The sequence below is a fragment of the Octopus sinensis genome, linkage group LG5 (assembly GCF_006345805.1).
Source record: "Octopus sinensis linkage group LG5, ASM634580v1, whole genome shotgun sequence".
NCBI lineage: Eukaryota > Metazoa > Mollusca > Cephalopoda > Octopoda > Octopodidae > Octopus > Octopus sinensis.
Genome location: NC_043001.1, coordinates 80,776,741 through 80,796,188, shown reverse-complemented (window position 1 = coordinate 80,796,188; position 19,448 = coordinate 80,776,741). Strand labels below are relative to the sequence as shown.

The 19,448-nt window shown below is 35.4% G+C and overlaps 1 protein-coding gene across 2 annotated transcripts in view; it reads right to left on the bottom strand.

Annotated features, from left to right (window-relative positions):
- The window catches only part of LOC115212037 (plexin-A1), a 695,010-nt gene that overhangs the window by 638,423 nt on the left and 37,139 nt on the right, over positions 1-19,448 (bottom strand). The window contains exon 2 of one of the 2 annotated variants that reach the window (XM_036502774.1): positions 10,441-10,472. The exons of the other annotated variant lie outside the window; for it this stretch is intronic. The gene's annotated coding sequence lies outside the window, so the exon portion shown is untranslated. The remainder of the gene's footprint in view (positions 1-10,440; positions 10,473-19,448) is intronic. 2 annotated transcript variants of the gene reach the window in all.

The window sequence follows — 19,448 nt, the reverse complement described above, 5'->3', positions numbered from 1 at the left end:
CACTATGGCACAGTCTATTTAGGTAGAGTTACTGACTTATTTGTCAGATGTTTAAACGGTTCTCCAGTTTTAACCTTTTGGATACCAAGCCACGTGAAACTGCCCTTGGTCCTATAATATAAACTTTTTATTTTAAAGTGATTTACACTAAATAACAATGACAAATCCCTTAACCCCTTGTGGGTCATTAGGGTGTTGCAACCATGCAGCATATCTAGGGCAAGAAAGCTTGGTGGAGCCCAGCCAGCCCTTTCCAGGCTAAACTCATTTCTACAGCTGAGTGGACTAGAGCAACATGAAATGAAGTGTTTTGCTCAAGAACACAACGGAACACCCGGTCTAGGGATTGAAACCACAATCTTATGGTCATGAATCTAACATCATAACCACTAAGCAATGTGCCTCTACTAGTGATACTCATTTCTACAGCTGAGTGAACTGGAGCAACATTAAATGAAGTGTTTTGCTCAACTCATAGCCTGGTCCAGAAATTAAAACCACAACCTTATAATTGGGAGTCCAACACTACCAAGAAGCCACATGCCTCCATATTTAAATTAAAACTTTCCATCAAAACTTCATATTGATTTATGTTATAAACACTAGCTTAATTCTTTTAACTATAGGCACAATGCCTGAAATTTTGGGGGAAAAGTTAGTCAATTACATCAATCTCAATATTCAACTGATACTTATTTCATTGACCCCAAAAGAATGAAAGGAAAAGTCAACCTTGGCAGAATTTGAACTGAGAATGTAAAGACAGACAAAATATTACTAAGCATTTTCTGGCATGCTAGCAATTCTACCAGCTAGTCCCTAATAAGTTATTTTACTAAATTCTTCATTACTTTCAAAATTACTTAGAACAAAAACTGTCTTTCAACAGAAATATGGTAACATGTGGGTTAATATCCCTCTCTCTCTCTCTCTTTATGCATATCAATATCTAGTTATGTTTATATATATATATATATATATATATATGTGATTCTCTCTCTTTCTTTTTCTCTGTATTTGTGCATGTGTGTGGATGTGTTTGCTTCTAGTGCCAAAACATACAGTCACCAAAAATGGTTTAATGTTCGACCACCCATGCCAAATTGTCAATATCCAAACAGCCACATCTAGCCGGCTCATTTCATGCGAAACCCTATCAAGTCTCAAGGGTGAAGTGGGTGGGGTGGAGTGAGGGGTTTAAGAGCTGATACTTTGCTAAAATTTCATGGTATTAAGTACATGAAAGATAAATCTTCTGAATAGAATGTCAGATTTACTGCAGGAAAAATTCTCAGATGATGTGGAATCTATTCCTAAGAGCTACGTGAACTAGTAATGTAAAAGAAAGTGTCAATGTAGAATAAAGTGTTGTTTGCAGATATGACAATGTCAACAACAATTTTGAACTTAGAAGTTTGTGCAAAGCAAAGTACTTTGCTTTTAACTTGTAGAGAGTTCATTCTAAAACAACACTGCCACAGTAACTGCAGAGATTTTGAACACAAAACCTAAAAGTCTGTAATTAAGGAAATATAAATGGCTGTTTCAAAAGAATATGACCAGGAATAGTAGTGACCAAAATAGGTTCCTCCGAAGGATCTCTGGAGTAAATTGACTTAAGAGGGTATGAAGCTCAGTGATCAGGGAGTTTCTCAGCTATTTCTCCCCAACTCCAGTACTATACATGATTAGAATGTTGCAAGACAGATTCATTAAGTCAACTAGTAGGAGACCTTGCAGTAGACCAAGAATGAGATGGATGGCAGATAAACATAGTCTTAGTTGGTCATGCTTGGAAAACCAGCCAGAAAGTCTAATGACAGTTGCTTCAGTTAATGTAAGACCTTATGGAGGAGTTGCCTAAGGATTCAACTTCCATCTCCTTCACAGGAATAGCGGGCTGAGAAAATGGATGGATAAAAAAGTGGCCTCCTTTTTTTGTAGTCCACTACAAAAGCATGTCTAGATTTCTTAATGTGTTTTGACATATATGGTCTTTGTAAACCAAATGCTCATCCAAACAGTGTTGTGTGTTCCCAGTTCACCATGTAACTATGTTCATTGTTATATAGACTGGATTATTTTGCCTGCTTGCAAGCAGATGAGGGTTGGTGATGGAAGGGCATCTAGTCATGGAATAAAAAAATCTGCTTCAATGAACTTCATCTGACCTATGCAAGCATAGAAATGTGGATGTTAAAACAATAATGATAAACCCAATCCATTCCATAACTTACTTTGAGTTCAACTAATGTACACCCACATTCTACCAGGGTACACTTCATCACCTACCAATACGCACTCAAACTTCCGCCAATGCACATCTTTTTATATTCCACCATTTGGTTTCCTACCAATGTAAACCTCATCTACCATGACCTTGGGTTCATCAATATCTTATGGATAAAGCTTAATAGAGAGAAACCAAGCAAAGCATATTAGATGTATAGACAGATAGATATACAGACTGAGAGAAATGGTGTGCTAGGTAACTGAAAGCAAAATGCAAAGAAAATACAGTCATCAAACAGAATAAAAAAGACAACATATTCCCCCCAAAAATGGCATGTCACAAGGAGGCATTTGAATAAAACCACTCTGTAGTTTTATTTAATTACAAAATAAAATGAATTTTTAAATTATATCAGGCAACGATAGGAATAAAACAAAAGTTGGGATGGAAAAAAAGCATGTAGCAATTAATATCATAAAAAAAAAATCCAATTAATTTTTATTCCTTTTTCATTCATAAACACACAAACTTTAAGGTCTTCTTACATCATTGTTAGAAATTGAAAACTAATTTTGACTTATCATCTAAAATAAACAAACAGATATACAAAGAGAGAACATGTATGAGAGAGATAGTGTGAGAGAAAGTGGGGAGAGATTTCCCTGCCTTCACTTGCTTATTTATTTTTATATATTAATCATATTATTTATTTAAATTTTTTTGCTACACAAGTTTACAAAAAAACTGAAAGTCTTAATTTCAACAGCTTACTTTGAAAAGGTTCTATTTTATCTCCTTTTTTTTTCAAATTTGTAATTGTAAAAAATTTAAAGGATGGCTGGTGGGCTCCCCACAAAAAAGGAAAAGAAAAATAATAAAAACCAACAAACAAAAGGATAACTAAGTAATTATCGTCATCATCATCAACAGAGTGGTAAAAAAAAAAAAGATTGTTTAAACAGGCAATTGTGTTTACCCTATTATATACACAATCGTTTATTACACACAGACACTAAAAGCAACATTCTCATCATCAGTGAGAAAAATGCTAGGGAGGAGGGAACAAAGGCTAAGATGAGGAAGTCCAAAAACAATAAATAAAACTAAAAAGGTTAAAGAAGGCCCCCACCCAACTACCAAAAAAAAAAGAAACAAGCTAAAGGAAAACAAACAAAACCTTAAAAAAAGACTACAATGGAGAATTAAAAACAAAAACAAAGATAATAGAAAATCCTTCCCTATCCTAATTTAATGATTTTAATTTCTTTTTTTTTATTTCTTTTACATTGATTTATATCTTAATTACTGAGGGAAAAAAATAAAACAAATAGGAAAAAACATAAAAACTTTAATAACATGAAATCTGTTTGGTACAATGATAATAATAATCCTTTCTACTATAGGCACAAGGTTTGAAATGTGGGTAGAGAGGTTGGGGGGGGGAGCAAGTCAACTATCTCAACCCAACACACAACTGGTACTTATTTCATTGACCCTAACATGATGAAAGGCAAGCCAACTTCAGCAAAATTGAACACAAAATGTTAAGCCAGATGAAATGCTAATCATGTATAGTACTGGAGTTGGGGAGAAATAGCTGAGAAACTCCCTGAATACCACAGATTTGCTTGTCAGTTGTTTGACCATAACCAGTTGAGCATGTCCCTCACTGGCTAATAATATGTGCATCTCTGATCATGAGCAGAAGTAGTGGGGGAGCATCATAGCCATGTGTTGAGAGGAATTCTTTGGGATTTGAATAATTCCCCTCTGGAAACATAAGTGTTTCATTCAACATCCATAAAAAACCCTTACTCAGGGACCTTTTGAGCAGTACGAGCTACTTGACCTGAAGAAAATTCAAACTGTGCCCCACCTGCAAGGTCATGCGCTGTTTATTTTGAAAGGAGATCACCATGTCGGGCACATATTTGTGATGCATGTGCCTGGTGCACCCTTATCAGATGGGTAGTCATGATGGCTATTTTGGGTTTCATATATTTTTACCCGAATGTCACTTTGATGCCATGTGCTGCTCTCTCTCACTCAGTTAATAATAATTCAACAGGATATTCAACTGAACTAATCTAAAGTTGTTTCAAGGAAAGAATTCTTCAGCTTAGGAGGTAATTTTGGTTAGGACTGAAAACAGACAAATATTCTCTGCTGCAGCTTTCTCACAGACAGTAATGTGTGTAGATATGCATGCACATAAATGCCAAGCATTTATATTTATTTGTGTGTGTGTATGTGTGTGTGTGCTAATACATTTCTACGCTCTCAAACAAACATGAACATCTACATGCATCAAGATACAGGCAGACATTGATGCACCTCCATTTCCTACAGTCTTATGCACATACATGGAATTGACAAAATGCCAAAGAAAATCAGAATGGATGTGTACAAGAGGAAGTTTGACAGAATGCTTCCAAAGATGGGAGGAGGTAGTCATTAAGGAAGGATTTTTAGATATTAATGATAAATGATGTGTTTTTGGAAGAGTGTGGCAGTTGTAAACTGGGATAGAATATTATTATTGTTGTTGCTACTGTTGCTGTAGATTATTGTTGGGAGAGAAAGAAGAAATAAAAGTGAGATCATATAATAGGGAGTGAGAGGGAGATAGAGAGGAAATGGAAAGGGAGAGAGAAGTAGGAGACAGGGTAAGAGGAATAAATGGGAGTGAAAGGAAGAGAAGGAGAGAAGGGAGAATGGAGTAGAGGAGAGATGAATAAGAGGAAAGGGAGAGAGCAAAAAGGAGAGATACAGTAAGGGAGATAGTGAGGGTGAGAGGGTGAGAAGGGAAGAATAGAGAGTGGGGAGGTAATAATCAAATATTGATTCAATGAAGTAGAATGATAGGCAGAGTAAAAAGTCAGAGTTGGAGGGAGAAGAAAGAGGAAGGGATAGTTTGATAGTGAGAAAGAATCAGTAAAACAGAGAGAAGGGGGAAAGCATTTAGACTATGTCATGCAGGGAGGACAGTTAAAGGATAGTAGAGCAAGATAAAGAAATATTGGTGGTAGTAGAGGGAGGGGTAGGAAAACTGAGAGAGAGAGAGAATGTGTATATGTGTGTAGAAGTGTTAAAAGTTAAGAGGAAAGTGAGAGAATCAAGAGAGGACAGAATAAAATGCAGACATAGAGAAAAGGCGGTAAGTAAGAGAGAGGGGTGGGGCGGCATTAACAGACCAACATAAACAGTATGAGAGAGAATGGGGGAGATATATAGAAAGACAGATATATAGAGAGAGCAAGAGAGAAAGGGAAGAGAGACAGAGACAGACCAACATACAGAAAAAGAGAGACTGACATAGATAGAATGAAAGAACAAGAGAGATTTTACTGAAAGACCAATGTACAGAGCAAGAGAGAAAGAGAAATACAGATATACAGACAAGGAAGAGAGAGAGAGAGGATACATCGACAAGTCAACATATAGAGCAAGAAACAAAGAGAATGAGAAAGAGAAATAAGAGAAAGAGAGTCAAAGCACAGACAGATAGATAGATAGATAGATAGATGGGTGGATTGTCGCAATTCTGAAATCACTGATGGTGTTGATAGTTTAATGTAAATAATGGAAATTAAAAGCAGTAGTGCTGCTGCTACTGCAGTTGATGTTGCAAATAGTGCCAAAACTAACTACTGCTGCCATTGATAATGATGGTAATAATGATAGTGATGCTTTTTTTTTAAATTTTTATTTTTGTAAAATATCACCCTTCTGAAGCCATCATTCTATGTACTACTGTTTCAGAGTTTAAGTGGCAGCAATTACAAATATTCAAAACTTGAAAACACAATATTTTCAGTAAAGTCACATTGAAAAAGTATACATAGCAGAGAAAGAGGGGGGGAAATGAGAGTGCATTGATGGTGGAAGCAGAAATCATTTGTGTGTGTGTGTGTGTGTGTGTGTATTCATGTCTGTCTTCAGTGGAGCATGATGATCTGGGGTCATGTATGCTATAGGAGATAAGTTAAGTATTGTCTTGAGTCTCAGGACTCATAAAGCCAGTTGCCCCATTTCCTGGCATGTAAAATGACTGCGATCACAACAATCTACTTGAACAGAAATCCAGTTCATTGCAGGACTGCTCATTTACAGACGAGTGGACTGGAACAATCTGAACTGAAGTGTTTTGCTCAAGAACACAATGGAACTGCTTGGTGCAGGAAGTAAAAACCTCAATCTCGTGATCATGATCTTAACCCACTACTAGGCTATGTGCCTTCACACACATACATAAACATATATACATGTACATAAACATGTGTATGTATATATATATATTTCTCTATTAGTATTTTTGTTGTCTGATACTCTGAATTTCTTGAAATTCTTCTAAACGATATTTGGATTTACTTGTCATACATGACAAATTACTTTGGATGTGTATTCTGCTTGCGTTTATTGGATATAGTTAACTAAATTCATTTAAAAGTGAGTGCTATATTGATATCAGCATGGATATTTTAATTTTTTTTTTTTATACAGGCTTGGCCAACCAACATCTTATGGCTGAAAGGCAGCAAGCTGGCAGAAGTGTTAGTACACTGGGTGAAATGTTTAGTGGTATTTTGTCTATCTTTATGTACTGAGCTGAAATTCTGAGGTCTACTTTGCCTTTCATCCTTTCAGGGTCGAAAATTAAGTACCAGTTGTGTACTGGAGTCAATGTAATTGACAGGACCCCTCCCCCAAAAATTTCGGGCCTTGTGCCTAGAGTAGAAAAGAACATCTTATGACTGAATTTGGTAGATGGAAACTACATGGAAGCCCATCAAAAAAATGAAAGGGAGATCGACCTTAGTGGGATTTGAACTCAGAACGTAAAGTGCCAGAATAAATGCTGGATGGCAATTTTTCTGATGCTGTAATGACAGCCAACTCAATAAGGCAAAGAACAAGTGTTTGTCAGTTAAAGCAGCAGAGAAATTTCTGAACTAGACCAAAGGTCATAAATTAGAGGGCGGGGTATTGTTAATTTAATTGAGTTGGAACATGTCTAGTACTTTATTTTAAAAGACATGACCCCCGGAAACACAAACGTTAACCCCAGTAGGATTTGAACTTGGGAATTAGATGTAACAAAAGAAGTATAGTTAAAAGGAAGAAGAAAGATATGGCTGGGAGAAGAGAATAATGGGAGAAAGGAAACGGGGGAGGAGGTGTCAGGCAGAAGTGGCACATGGGATGGGTAGGGGGAGTGGCAGTGAAATTGTGTTTGGTCAGTTGAGATTGAAGATCTTGAGCAAATATTTTTATCTTAAGTACTTGGAACAAATTGAGATAAACAATGAATGAGAGGAGAGCAAAAGAAAGAATGAATAAATGAATATATATATATATATATATATATAATGAAAGAGAGGGGGAAGAGAGAAAGCTACTGAAATGAGATGAAACTGAATGATAAGTAGGAAAGAGAGACTTTATCATTTCCTATCCTCTCACACAAACATTTATGAACATCAACATATACACACACACACACACACACACAGCTATGTCAGAATGAAAAAAATGGCCATACACCCGTCACCCCCTACCCACACCGGAAAAAGAACATTGTTATTAAGAGACAAGCATTTCCAGCTTATACTTCCTATTTACAGTCTTTTGTTAATGGCCGGATGGCAACAAACATATTTACATTACAACAGACAAATAATATTGAGAGAGAGAGAGAGAGAGAGAGAGAGAGAGAGGGGGGGAGGGAGAGATAGAGAGAGAAAGAGAAGGGAGAGACAGAGAGGGGGCGAGAAAGAGAGACATTGGTATAATACTTTCTAAGAACTGATAAGCAATTCTTTCAGTCATGTATACACATACACACAGATACACACATATACACAATAATGGGGTCTCTTGCTAAAAGAGGCCTTTAACTCAACAAAAGCAATTAGCTAGCTTATTGAAGAATCATGGTTTAGCCAATATTACAAGAATCTCAATCAAATAGCCTTGTTTGTTTAAATTTTTCCTACTTTACCACTGAACAATGGATTTCAATAGAATTTTGATTTCTTTCCTTTTTCTCACAATTATTTTTTCTTGTAAATTCTTGGTGGAAGAAAACAATGATAGAAAGATAGGTTTAAAATATTTTACATAGCATGCATCATTAAAGAATACAATGGCAAGTACAAGCGGCAAAACTGGAGATTCCTCAAAAAGATATCTGAAGTTACCTAAGTGTTACTTCACAGGGTACACAGCTCTGGGATCAGAGAGTCTGTCCAAGTTGAGCCTACTAATTCTCCTGCATTGAGAGATCATAGCTTTGGTGCTACAAGCTTGTGGTTACAGGCAAGATTTCCAAGATGTATTCTTCAACCTGAGCCAACCAAGGAGTAGATGAAGAAAGTAACATTACCATCATCATCATCGTTTAACGTCTGTCTTCCATGCTAGCATGGGTGGGACTATTATATCCATAGTAAATGGTTGGATAATATCCATAGTTCCAGTTGGTCACACTTGGTAGTCCAGTAGAAAGGTCCAATGATAGCTGCTTCTGATAGGACCCTACAGAGGAGGTGCCTGAGGACTCTAGCCCAAACAGCCCTCACAGGAATAGTGAATAGTGATGGATAGATGGATATCATTAAAATGTAGGTGTCCAAAATAAAAATGTGGTGTAGAAGATTCCAAATAGTTATAGTCATGGAGAAGTGGTTTGCAAGTGTTGTGTCCCATGGTGTAATTGATTGTATATTGCTAATAGGTGCAAGCATGGCTGTGTGGCTAAGAAGCTTGCTTTGGAACCACATGGTTTTGGGTTCAGTACCACAGTGCGATACCTTTGGGTAAGTGCCTTCTATTATAGCCCCAGGCTAACTAATACCTTGTGAGTGAATTTGGTAGACAAAACCTGTGGATCCTCAGTGTGTGTGTGTGCATGTGAAAGACAGAGAGAAATGGTATATGGCCTAGGGGTTAAGGATGTTGGATTCACAGTCTTCAGATCATGGTTTTGATTCCCAGGATAAGTAGACTATTGTGTTCTTGATCAAAATACTTCATTTCATGCTACATTGCTATCACTTCAACATCTGACCTGTGGCACACCCTACACTTGTACAGGCAGGGGATTTGATGAACTTAGTTAGCTAACATACAGCACAAACATTTGAATATAAACAAACCATCTGATCAGGTTCTTCAGCAAGAAATTACAGAACCTCATCTATCATATGTGTGCGTGTGTGTGTTTTCCCACCTCCACTTAACTAGTGTTGGTTTGTTTACATCCCTATAATTCAGCAGTTTGGCAAAAGATACCCATTGAATAAGTACCAGACTTACAAAACAAACAAGTACTGGACGCAGTTTATTCAACAGAAACCTTCAATATGGTTCCCCAGCATGGTCACAGTCCAAGTACTGACATAAATAAAAGATAACTGATATTGCAGTGCTTGTATGGTAATGATGAAATTCTATGCTGTATAATAGTACTGTGTGTTCAATGGTACCATTATCAAGAGATGGTGGTGGTAGTGGGTTTAATTGAGAGTTTTGGTAGCTTAGCCAAGGTCCACCAGGAAACAGTAAATTCATGATCAGAGGCATTCCAGCTATGACCTTTTATTCAATCACCATAAGCATAGTGTATCCAGGATTACAAATACCAATGTGGTTTTCCATCTTTAAAATTGACAAGGCATGAGATGAAGATATGACTTATTTCTAGCAAGTCAAGTAAACACATAAAAGTACCATTGATGGTGTATGGTGTCTTGTGTGGGTGTCTCCAACATTATGTGGTTGCTTTGGGTGTGATATGACTGGTGGAATGTTGGCTCTCAAGAGATATCAATATATGAGAATGTGATACAATTCACTTGTCAGAGATATCAATATATCAAAATGTAATACAATTCAACATGTTGTAAAGTAAAACCACCATTCATTCACTTCTTAATCCACGAAAATGTTGTAAAATAGCAATATTACACACACATACATACAGTACCTACTCACTTTTTCCTTTTATAAATGTGATACTGGTAAGTTTCAAGTAATGTGGAAATATAATGGTCACATAACTTGTCAAATTTTGGATGTAAACTATATATATATATGCATACATGTACACACATTTGAAGGAAATTAATAGCATAATAAAAAAAAGAAAAAACCCTCCACTGCATCATGAAAGAAAATAAATATTGTAACAGAAATTCATTGCTTACTGGTTTTTAACTTCAACTTGTTCCATACTTACCTGCAAAGAAAAAGAAACATTTAATTAATATTCATGATAATACAATAATAATAATGATGATAATAATCCTTTCTACTATAAGACACAAGGCCAACAATTCTGAGGAGTGGGAATGTCAACTATATTGACTCCTATACTTAACTGGTACTTACTCTATTGATCGATCCTGAAAGAATGAAAGGCAAAGTCAATCACAGCAGAATTTGAACACAGAATGTAAAGGTGGACAAAATGCTGCTAAGCATTTTACTGGGCACGCTAACAATTCTGCCAGCTCTCTGCCTTAATAATAATAATAATAGTAACAATAATAATAATAATAACAATAAAGTATTCTGAATTACGCGTTCTACGTATAAATATTTATCTAATAATAATAATTCTGGTACTTATTTTTATTGACCCTGCAAAGATGAAAAGCCAAGTCAACCTTGGTGGCACTTGAACTCAGAATGTAAAGAGCAATAGGTAATGCTTAAAAGCATTTTGTCTAGTATGCAAACAATTCTGCTAGCTTGCTACCTTAATAATAATGATAATTAATGCATTCTGATTTACAGTGTCCTATATAAATATTTACTGAACAATGATATCGGTGATGATGATGCTGATGCTGATGCTTTCTATTACTGGCTAGAAAAGCCCAAGATACTGAGCACAAAAAAAAATGTTGAGTGAAAAAAGAAACAACAAGGGTATAATAAAAGATATTACAATTCAGAAAATTTGAAGAAGAAATCCTACACAAAAAGAAAGGTATCAAAAGTGCCCTCTACCAGTTTCTTTCCTCTTACTTAGAAAACGATACTGAGAGTAGGCCCATGCTAACTCATCAATCAGGCCACTGACATCCATCTTTTTTTTCCAATAAACACACTAGATGGCAGTATCTCACTCTCTAGGCCACTGACATCCATCTTTTTTTTCCAATAAACACACTAGATGGCAGTATCTCACTCTCTACTTTTACCTTTCTTTCGAAAATATACTTGAAGAAATTGAGAGCTTGGCCAGAATAAAAGATGCCAATTTCAACAGTTAACCCTTTACCATTCAAATTACTTAAACACATCGTTTTTAATTGACTAATCATGCATTATCTTGTAGCTCAGAACTTCACTTATGTAACTGTGTATTTTTTGAATGATATAGTAGAGTATATATGAGAGAACAGATCAGGCCTGTTTGAACACAGAACAGATAGAATATCTGAGCTGGTTATGGTGGGTTTAAATACTAAGGGAATAAACTTTCTGAAAAGGTCTACCACACAACTACTTCCACCACAACCACAAAGCAGAGAAAGATTTTTCACCCTTTCCCAGCTAAAAGAAGATGGCACATCGATCTTTACTACAAACTGAGAGGAATATGCTAATTATTTAAAAATATTTAAATCACATCTAATACTGAACTGGTGCTAGAAGGATCAAAGGAAAAGCTGACTCCAGTAGGATTTGAACTCAAGTTGCAGCAGGTCATAGCTAAACACATCATCCATTACTAGTGCAAGGTCACAGATTTTTTGAGTGCTGAAACTAAATGTAAAGCATTTTAGTCTGTGTTCTACTCTTTCTGCCAATTCATCATCTCCAGTAATAATTTCTTACATTGGCATAAGGCCACCACGAATTATGTGTATGTGTATATATGCATATATATCTGTGTCTATGCACATACATGCTTATATACACACGTATACATATATACATACACACATATATATATACATCTATATATACATACATACATACACACAATACACATACATACATACATACATACACACAATACACATACATACATACATACATACATACATACACACAATACACATACATATATATATCATATATGGTAGTTGTCTACTCCTTATGCAGAGTTTGACCACCTCCTGTACCTACACTTTAGAACCATCATGGCATCTGATGTGGCTTTTTAAAGCAAACAATGTTTTGAAAAGACACCTACATAGATTACATATCCAATTTAAATACACACACACACACACACACACACACACACACACATTGACTCACATTTTTCAAATTAACCATGCAGCATCTTGTAGCTTCAAGATTTCCATGATGTGGCTATTTTTAGAATAACATTGTAGAGTAGGTGTGAGAGGCTGTTTGAACATAGGATAGAACATCTGAGCTGGATAAAGCCAGTTTAAATGCAAAAGGGTAAAATAGAAAGCAGAGAAGACTTAGTAATAAAAGTGAAAAGAAACAGGAAGCTTATTATTAATATTATTATTATTATTATTATGATATAGCTTAATTTTCTCATATTCATGCCAACCCCAAACACACAGGCTAAACTAATCCATCATACTAAAAAAATTATCAGGTACAAGGAATAATATAAAGATATTTTATTATAATAACAGTAATAATAATAATCTTACACAAAAGGAAACTTGATGCTAACTAAATACACAAAATATTAAATAATAATGATAATAATATAGAAAGAAAAATTATTAGTGGAGGTATATCAGTGACATTAAAATATATATTCACTCTTATCTCTTCTGTTTGCATGGTCTGCTTTTTTTTTTTTCTTCTTTTTGCTTTTTTTTTTTCTCAGAGTGGAGGGAGGGGAGACTGGTTCAATTAGTTGGTTGGCAAAAACTGCTTCAGCTGATAACAGTGTGTATATGTGTGTGAATTTTTTTCTTGCGCTTTTTTTTTCTCTTTTTTTTCCTAAAGACTTGAATGACTGACTATTGAATAACAGCCAAAGAGAATGAAGAGAAATAAATATGGCGGGTGTTTTCTTGTCATTTCAAGGTCAGGCAGGCAACTAAGTTAAAATATAACAAGTATCTAGAGAGAAAGGAAGTGGAAGGAATGGGGTAGAAAGAGAACAAAATAAAGCATAAAAAAATAGGGAGAAAAACATATATTATGTATATATAAAATAGACACCAAAAGAAATATACGTTTCTCTCAAATTTCATTATGTGGAAATAAGAGAGTCTAAGTGGAAAAAGACGTAAAAATCAGCAAAAACATGGAGGCTTTATTGTGACAGCAGCAGAAAAAAATGCAAAGTATGTGTGCGTGTGTGCATATGTATATGTACAAGCATACATGTGTGCATACAAAAATCGAGTTAAATAACCGTATGGATCGAAGAGTTGAAGTCTGGATTTGGGACCCAAAGCCACATATCCTATAAACCTGACAAGGTAGTCTACCACTGATAGCATGCTAGTCAAGTCAATAGGAGATGTAGGTTCACATCCTACAAGCAGCCTTCAACTCTTTTTCAATTCAAAAGGTTTTATTAACCAAATATGTACAAGCACTCCATATTATTATTATAGGTGCAGGCATGGCTGTGTGGTAAGAAGCTTGCTTTCCCAATCACGTAGTTCCAGGTTCAGTCCCATTGCATGACACCTTGGGCAAGTGTCTTCTACTGTAGCATTAGGCTGATCAAAACTTTGTGATTGGATTTGGTAGATGGAAACTGAAAGAAGCCTGTCATGCATGTGTATATGATGGACTCTCCCATCAAAGACGACGTATGAGTGTTCAGCTTTTTGCCAAATGACTTGCACAAATGATTGGTTTATAGTGATCAAATGTTTGTGCCACACATTAGCTCACTCTCTTCTTCAAATTGATGTTGTCTGAATAGGTGCACAGTGTGCCATGCATCAGGTGTCAAAGTGATCGCAGAGCAATGCGAGATGAAGTGTTTTGCCCAAGAACACAATACACAGCCCTATCTAGGAATACAAATCAATCTAGCAATCATCAGTGCAACACTCTAACCACTAAGCCATATGCCCTCATGTATGTGTGTGTATGTGTCTGTGTTTGTCCCCCACTGTTCCTTGACAACTGGTGTTGGTGTATTTATATCCCACTAACTTAGTGGTTCAGCAAAAGAGACTGATAGAATAAGTAACAGTGTTAAAAAAAAGAAGTACTGGGGTTATTCATTCAAATAAAAGTTCTTCAAAGCAGTGCCCCAGTATGGCCACAGTCAACTGACTGAAACAAGTAAAATATAAAAGATGCCATTGTCAATATTTTATCTGCTTTGAGCTTCACCATTCAGAAAAGAATTATTTCATATTCTTTAGAAGTTTATAAATAAATCCTTATGACATCAACAACAATATGTGCATTTGTGTGTGTGGCTGTTGTATATGTATACATGTTTATAAATATATATGAATTTAAATGTACTGCTACGACTTGTTATAAATATGTGTGTATTCATACATTATAGACTAACATACAAATGAAATCTGAACTAAATAAATCAACTGAACAATCTCTCACCAAATATTGCAATTTCACCAACCCTATTAACTGTTCACTAAACAGAAACTACTATGTGATAAAAGACATTGTGTAAAGCTTACAGATATGTAACCTCTAAACTTTTTACATTGGAATACAATTCTCACACTCCTTTTGCTCACCCCATAGGTCAATTAGAATCTATCTAGCTAGCCATATCCTCAAACTAGTAAAGAAAAGTTCATACAATAGAATACAGTACAACTGACCACCAGTGGAATATCTCTACAGAGCTAGATCCTGCTCCAGAAGCTAAAATCTGTGCAACTTGTGTACATAGGAAAGCTTAGAAATCTTACTGTCTACCACTATAGTCCTATGCTGACAAAAGCTTTATGAGATGATATGGTAAACAGAAAGAAGCCCACACATACACCTTCATACAAGTGAAACCATTTGCTTCCCATCTTCTGTGAAAATGTTTCCTGCTTGGAAATAGGAGAGGGTTGGTGTCAACGGTAGAAAATGCTTCAACAAAATTTCATCAGACCCATGCATAGAAAAGTAGGTATTGGAATGATTCTGTGTAGACTGAGATCCCTATTGAAAGGCCACTGATATTGACCCTTAGCATTTAAACCAGCCATATCTGGCCCAAATATTCAATTTGCTTTAAACTCAAACTGGCCTGATTTGACCTCTCACATCTAACCGACAATGACATACTAAAAATATACAATCACATCATGTATGATTAATTCAAAACAATGTTAAGTAAATAAGCATTACTTAAGGCAGAATAATCTGAATGCTGAAGCGTTAAATTAAGTGTTAAATACTTATAGCATGCAAATTACTAGCTTCAATTCTCTAAAGCTACTGGATTTGCTGTTGATATCAGCAGGGTATTGACAGCTTAATTCTCTGAGATTGGTTAAGTGATGAAGACACCTTTGACAAGAACCCAATAAGGTTTCAAAATTGATTAAGACTGTTCAATCATTTATTTTTCAATCTATAAAGAAATAGTTAACTTTGCCATGTTTGTTTACCTACTACATGTTTACATACATGTATGTGTGTGTGTGTATATATATATATATATATATATATATATATATATATATATACACACACACACACACAAGGAGACACACATTATGATACACATATATTATTAGGATTCAGAGATTTTGAGAAATATGAAGTCCAATGGATATCTTTATACTTTATCCAAAGTTTCTTTTCTCAATCAACATTCCACATGTTATCATTTCTAGCTTTATCTACTTCAAGTTCCACTATTAAAAATTACACACACACACATTATATATATATATATGTATATATATATATATATATATATATATATATATATATATCACCGTCATTATCATTTTAACAGCTCATTTAGAAGAATGTATATTCATATGTACATACATACACAATGTGCAATTCATACTCTGGAATGACTATGGCAAAAACAAAATATGAAAAGGAAATCTTATTCATTTGATGTATTACTGTTGTTGTTGTTTTTGTTTTTGTTATTTACTTTTCCAGGAAAAAATTTTATTTTATCTGAAGAAACTCCATTTAAACCATGCCTTATTTATTATTAGTGAGAGTGGGGTAGAGAAATTTATTTCTAAATGGCATCGTTTATCAAACAATTATGAAAGAGCTCACTTTTAAAAAGATAAAAAGGAAAACAAAAATTTACTTATAATAATTCCCACCATCCTCCTCTACACCCTCCCAAACGTTGCCATTTCTATTCCATTCAATTCATGCAGTGCCTCTCCAGTAATTTTAGATTCCCAAAGGCTAATGTTTTGGGATTAAATTCCAGCAAGGATATATCTCTCCAAGGATGTTGTTAGGGTATCTAAGTTTTAATGTATAATAATAATAATGAAAATAATAATAATAATAATAATAATAATAATGATAATAATAATAATAATAACAATAATAAAATTGCTTCTTGGATCTTCATGAGGTCTTGCTTTTAATATCAGTTCCTTGTTTCTCTATTCTTTGCCTTTAATATGTTGCTGTTTTTTTTTTAAATAAATAAATAAATAGAAATCTTGTCACAAAGTTTCAGCTGTGTCAGGGTTGAGTATAAAAGGGGTGGTGGTATTGGAGGTGGTGATGGTATTGGAAGTGATGGTGGTAGACACAGTGGTAGTGATGGCTGTGGCAGTGGACATGATGGTAGAGGCATTGGCAACAGTGGTGAAAGTAGAGGTGATGCCGATAATGTTGGAGGCAGTAGTGTTGATGGTGTTGGATGTGGTGGTGGTGCTAATGGTATTTGAGATGGTTGTGATGGTGGAGGTCTAGGTGGTGGTTTGGGTGGAATGGCAACAGAATGGTATGGGAAATATGAACAAAAAATAATAAAGGTATAAAGTAACAAAAATAGGAGGAGTAAAAGAGATATACAAAGAGATGCAATGTGTTTGGGTATGATGCAACTTGGTGATAAAAACCTTCTCCATTACGAATAACACTTGTTCCTGGAATTAAAACATGCCCAAAACAAGAGAGAGTGAAAAATGGTAGTAATGGGGTGGGAATGAGGAGGACGAGGGAAGGATGAATAAAGAAGACTATGATGGAAGTGGAAAGTGTATATATGAAAGAGAAACAGAGAGGGAGATATGAATAGACAGGAGCAAAGAGAAAGAGAGACGGAGAGGTAGACAGAGAGAGAGAAGGGTAGAGAAATAATGGGGGAAAGGAATGAAAAGAGAGAGCGAAAGAGAGAAGGATAGAGGAATAATGAGGGAAGGAATGAAAAAGAAAAAGAAAGGGAGAGGTATGGTGGTGAGATGAAGAGGAAAATGTACATGAAACAGAGGAGGTGGAGAAGAAAAAAAGGAGGAGGAGAGGGATACATGGGGGAGAGTATTTAAAGAATTATAATAGATAATTTATTCATAACAAAATTAAATGCATAATGTAATTCTATTTAATAACAACTTTGGTATTTATGTCATCACTATCATCATTATAACTATCACTGCAGTAAGAATATTGGTTTCAAATGTTTGCACAAGGCCAGCAATTTTAAGGGGAACAGGTAAGTCAATTACATCAACCCAGTGCTCAAATTGTACTTATTGTTTTTTTTCAACCAAAAAAGACATATTTCATGAGTCTAGTAAATATATTTATCCTTTTCAGGACTGTCTTGGATTTTTTTTTACAGTTTATTTTTGCAGAGCAATGATAACCTCAAGGAACCTAACAGCTCCAGTGATTTAGGGTTATACATATCACTATTGTTTAACATCCACTTTTTTGCAATAGGTAAGATAGAATATTTCAAGTTAGATTTTCCATAGCTGGATGTCCTTTCTGTCACCAACCCTCAGTTGTTTTCAAATAACGTAGTATTCCCCATGAACAGCTGTTTCCACAAAAGATTGGAAATCAAGAATACAAATTGCATGTTGTTGATATACACTTATAACTAACACATAAAGTCAAGGCAAGGGAATAGTAACACACACACACACACATATATATATAGACTTCTTTCAGTTTCTTATTTCTTTATTGCCCATATCGGGCTAAACACAGAGGGAACAAATAAGGACAGAGAAAGGGATTAAGTCAATTACATCGACCCAGTATGTAACTGGTACTTAATTTATTGACCCCAAAAGGATGAAAGGCAAAGTCGACCTCAACGGAATTTGAACTCAGTGGCAGATGAAATACCACTAAGTATTTCACCCGCTCGCTGACTTCTTTCAGTTTCTGCCAACCAAATCCACTCACAAGGCTTTGGTCAGCCTGGGGATGAAGTAGAAAACACTTGTCCAGCCCAAGGTGTCTTAGAGTGGGACTGGACCCAAGACAATGTGGTTTGGAAGCAAACTTCTAACCACACATCTGTGCAGGTATATTCCTTCATCATCATTTCATGCAACAGGAACATTACAACTCCGTGTCATTCACCCCAATACAAAAAGACTACAGCAGCAGACACCAATCTCACAGTCCAAAGAGTTTATTCACTCACCCCATGACCACAATAAAACCCTTCTGGCCCCACCAAAATATAAACGTACACATGCTTGAATTCCTATATGCAAACATATCACTTATTTTCGCCTGTTTTTTTTTTTGCCAATACTACTACTACTACTACTGCTACTACTACTACTACTACTACTACTAGTAGTAGTAGTAGTAGTAGTAGTAGTAGTAGTAGTAGTAGTAGTGGTGGTGGTGGTGGTGGTGGTGGTAGCAGCAATAGTAGTAGCAGTAGTAGTAGTATAGGTTGCAAGCTGGCAGAATCATTTGAGCATTATTTCAATCCAGGTTTTTACACTCTGAGTTCAAACCCTGCTGAAATCAACATTGTCTTTCATTCCCCTGAGATCAATAAAATAAAGTACCAGATCTATTGGTAATAAGTAAACACTTATGCCAAAGATGCTGGCCTTGTGCCTCAATTAGAAACATTATTATCCTTATTATTAGTCAAGGTGGCATGCTGGGCAAACTGTTTAGCAGCATTTTGACTGACTTCTTGTTTTGAGTTCAACTTTGCCTTCCATCATTATTAGGGCAACAAGCTGGCAGAATTGTTAGCAAGTCACAAAATGGCTATTTGAAACTTCTGATATTTTTTCAAATTCTGAATTCAAATTCAGCCAGGGTTAACTTTGCCTTTCATCCTTCTGGA